Below are 4663 nucleotides of genomic sequence, written 5' to 3' on the forward strand. Positions count from 1 at the left end.
CGCTGCCGGCTGCCGCGTGCCTGGCCTCACTGGGCCAAAGTGCCAGCCAGAGTGGTCTGAGACCACACTGCTGACTGCTCCTTGTGCTGTTCCTGTGCCTTTCATTCTCAATGTGGTTGTGGGGTTTGTTTGTTTGTTTGTGTTTTTAAATCCCTTAGAAAACAAAAGCTACACGTCCATAAGAACAGAAGGTTTGTCTGTGATACAGCTGCTGCTCACCAAACTACAAGGTGAGACATTTTGCCTGCCACCTGGGATAGCCACTGTTGGTAAAGAAGGAACCTGGCTGTGTGGCCTGGAACTTTGGAGGTGGTGGTGTTACCTTCTGCTTGCTGCACTGAGCAGTTTTGGGGTGGTTGGAGTTCTAGAGGTCTGTGCTTGGTGACTTGGGAAACTTGGAAGGGGTTTGAAGTAACTATGGATGAAGTCAAGGCACTGAAGTGCTCCTGGGTACTCCTTGGATGAGGAGAATGTCCAGCAAGGAGGGGTGCGGGGAGAGCACACAGAACTGACTGTGTAGTCAGATTCCGCGTTAGCACAAGCTCCGTAGAGGGGAGAGCTCCTGTTGTGCAGAAGAGCAATTTTACACTTCCAGTGCCAAGTTCAGTTCCTCGCTGTTAATTTAGTATTTAAGCCTTGCAGAGTGTACCTCGGAGAATGTCTGCTTAGCTCTCGACATACATGTGTGCAGTTGTTCCGTAGCAAATAGTTCCTTTGGGTTTCTGTTAGCGCATCATGTTTCCATATTCTAGCAAAAACCTTCTTCCATTACATGAAAAAGTTGTGAAGTGGGAGACATTTGGTTCTTCAGGCCCTTGTTTTGACATGTTACTAGCTTAGACAAATGAAGCTTATCCTGACCAGGCATGACTCCCTGTGCATGGGCACCTGAATGTTGTGTTGAATTTGCCCCCTCCTGAAAGAGCAGCACAGACTGAGAGTGAAATGTTGAAGCAGTTGCCTAGCCTGTCTGAGGATGGAGATGGCCTTGTTTGTTGTTTTGGTTTGGGTTTTTTTTTTGGCATTCTGGTATTCACGTCCAGTGTCTGTCTGTCTGTCTACCTGCACAGAAGCTCGGTGCTGGGAAAGCCTGACCCCAGAAAGCAGAGAGCACCTCGTTCGTTCGTTGTCTACGATGGCGACAGACAGCAGACCTGAGCTACAGGAGAAGGCATTTATATTGAAGAAAACAATTGAAAGTCTTGACTGAGTTGTAAAACATGAACTACAAAGTGCCATGTAAAACAAAACCAAACAAGTGCAGTGGTCTGAAAACCAAGTGGGAAAATGAAGATTACTCTGTAGCATGCATCATTCCTGGCCAAAATAAAAAATGCCTTAAATTCTTTTTCCCCATTAATGTTATTTTTACTCTTTTAAGCTGATGGTTAGTTGCTTTTTTTTCAGTAAATACCTCTAATGATCTGCCCTAGAATGTTTGTAAGTATGCAACATAAAAAATGTTGAGGGCAAGATGCTTTTTTTTTTTTTTTTGTCTTTAGATTGGCAAAAGAATGTTACTCAGATGCCCCTTGCCCTTCAAAGGAATTGGTGAAAAACCGCCAGCACAGGAAGTGAAAAGCATATTTGATTTTCACTTGTGTGTGGAGATCTATTACCTGGTGTTTAAACAGTAAATCTCTAGGACTCTGCAGTAGAGCTAGCGTTTATTTACAGAGAGTGAAATGCTTCCCCTGGTGAAGCCTGTGTTAACCTCCTGTGGCTTCCCAGGGGCAGGGTTTTGTCTGACGCCCACCTCTGCTTCTCCTGCCTGCTCCTCCCTTGCAGCCTGTGGTCTGTGAGCTGTGAAAGGCAGAGTGCTGTTAACTTCGCTCCTTCCTCCTCTGACCTCAGCACGGATTGGCCGAGACTATGCCTTCCCCAGCTAGCAACCTCAGCCTCCCAAACTCTGAATGAGAACTTTTATCCTCAAAGGATGCACAAGAGAGCACTTTACTGAGCTGTGTGGGACAAAGTTGGGCCTGGTTGGTGCCCAGGTGGAACACTGCTCTTCTCAAAATTGTTTTGCATGGACACTCCTCAGCTGCAGGAAAAAAAAAAAAAAGGAAAACAATCTTTTCTAGATATGTTTTTGAAGAGTGTTTGAAGTTTGCAATGACACATTTTTTAATAGTGGTAATGTTTTATTCCCCCTCCTGTTCGTAACCCTGTTCTTGCTTTAGAAACCTGTAATGATTTAGACTTGTCAATATTTGTAAGAAACTGAATCATCTGTCATTTCTCAGCAGCCCAAGTCATTCTGGTTTCTAGCAAATACTTTCTAATTTGCACTTAAGAGGAAAGATTGTATCTGCATTAACATGGAGTAAAATTGCTATATGATGATGTGGCCATGCCCCGTCTCCTTTTTTTTGCCCTCCTCAGATTAAAGTTAAACCTGACCACTATAGCAACAGACTTAAAATAGTGTGAAGTTAGCACTGCACCGTAATCTGACCAGTATGTGTACAGCTTTTTGGGGATAAATGCTTTGCTGATGGTGAAATAAAATCATTAATGTGGGCAACATCAATACCCATGGCTTTCAGCATAGGGAAGCTTGTTTCGTTTCTCAGCAGCCTGTAGCTCCTTTCAGATTCGACCCGTGAGGGAGAGGGCTGCTCAGATAACTTCTCGTTTCCGCCGCGCCCGTTTCTTCAGGATCAGGTATGCAGTACCTACTTTTCCCTCAGGTGCCATTTCCCACGCAGTGTTTTCAGGTACTGTAACAACACGTTGTCTGCCTCGCCCTCCGCGGGAAGGGAGGAATGTAACCTGTGCACACCTGGCAGGAAAACGTCAGCAGGGGATGGGCAAGAGCTGTCCCTCCGTGGCTCTCGTGTAGCACAAACCTCAGCGAGCACTATTGCATTGTACACTAGAACTGGTCAGTGGGCGACTCCTTGGTGCTGGGAGCTGGTGCTATCATGTTTTGACTTACACCTTGTTGCAGGGAGCTGCTCTTTGTTTACGTGTAGTTTGAACTATTGAGCACAGTGTACATTTGAAAGTTTTACTGGGCAAATCACTTTGCAGTATCTTTAAAAACTTGCTTCCCATGACGCAGTGTCATGAGCGCTCATTTTTTTGTACTAGGTGACGATTAGCAGTGATGCTTTGCTGCAGCAGTTCATTGTTTGACTTGGGTTTTTTTGTATTGGTGAGTGGCAGTAACAGAACAGCAAGATCCACCACGTCTCTGCCCGCGCGCCGTCACTTGCGGGCTGGAGCACCTGGGGGCGACGCCTCATGTGGTCCAATGACCATGAGTAGCTGTAACAGTTGTCAATAGCAACCTGACTTTCTCTATTGGGGATTTACACTAGAGGTAAGAGCGTATTCTAGGAACTCTACAACTAGGATTAACAACTCTGGCCAAGAGTGTTGGGAAGGTTAGAGATGGTATAACACGTTCTGGATCACAAAGCAATATGTCTTTCTCGTGATTGCAGAACAGATTCAGAGCTCCTCTCTAAAGCATGTGCCTATACACAAAACCTACCTGTACAAAAGTTAATTCAGTCAGAGGTTTGACTTCTACCCCCCCTTGCATTTGTAAACTTGACAGGATTAAAATAAATAAATAGATGTGGCCTTCCTAGAGTTTTTCCTCTAAAAGTGATTGCACTATGTAAAACACACTGTACTTTGCCCAGCGCGGGCATCTCTTGTGCTGCTGCAATGCTTTGTATACCTGGAGTGCGGGGCGTGGACCGGGCGCTAGCACTCAGTCCTGACCTACAAGCTGTTGCTTAAATGGATGTATATTGAGGAAAGTTTTCTAATGTTGCAAGATCTCCATCAAATTCACTGCAATCTGTACTGTCAAAGTATGTGAATGGTCTGACTGAAAGAAAACCCTCCTGCTTACCAAAAAAGGTAAAATTAAATAAAAGCTGCATGACCTGTTCTTCGAAGTGATTGGTAGTGGTTTTTTTTTTGCTCCCTCTGTGGGTATTTTACAATGTTATCATCATCCAAATTCAGTGTGCCCTTGTGCTCCACTCTGCCCTTGGGCCACAAGATGTCCTCTGTTCCAGCTGAGGGTGGCTGAGGGACAGCCTCCAACTCAGGAGGGGCAACCAGGATATGTGTGCACACAGCTTATCTGTGTGAAATCTCCATACGCAGGTAGTCCATGTGTATATTTTATATACATACATACATACAGAAGACTAAAGTATGAGACTGGAAACGTTAAGTTCTCAAATATTATTTAAATATATTTTCAAGCTATTCCAGACATAGACACACCCACCCACCAAGCCAGCCTCAATTAAATTTATTTTTCTAAAAGATATTAAAAGAAAAAAAAAAAAAAACATCAGCTAGGCAGAGGAGAGCAAGTAAAAATAAAACCTCATGGATGTTAGCTACCAACTGGCTGAAGCATCATCTGGCAGATGAATGTTGCCAGACCATACAGCCCCAAAAAACAGAGCCTTCTGCTGCTGGTGGTGAATCCTCATCCCTCTTATGCTCCAGGTTCCTGTGGTAAGCAGAGACCTCTGTGGTGCTGTGACAAAAGCTGGGCTTCTGCTGTCTGAGCACAAGCTGCATGGACATGTTCAGCTGACCTGGACAGGCTGGAGCAATGGGCTGAGGTCAGCTGGATGAGGTTCAACAAGGCCAAGTGCCAGGTCCTGCACTTGGGCCAAACAAG

This window comes from Merops nubicus, unplaced genomic scaffold, assembly GCF_000691845.1.
Source record: "Merops nubicus isolate BGI_N331 unplaced genomic scaffold, ASM69184v1 scaffold14202, whole genome shotgun sequence".
Taxonomy (NCBI): Eukaryota; Metazoa; Chordata; class Aves; order Coraciiformes; family Meropidae; genus Merops; species Merops nubicus.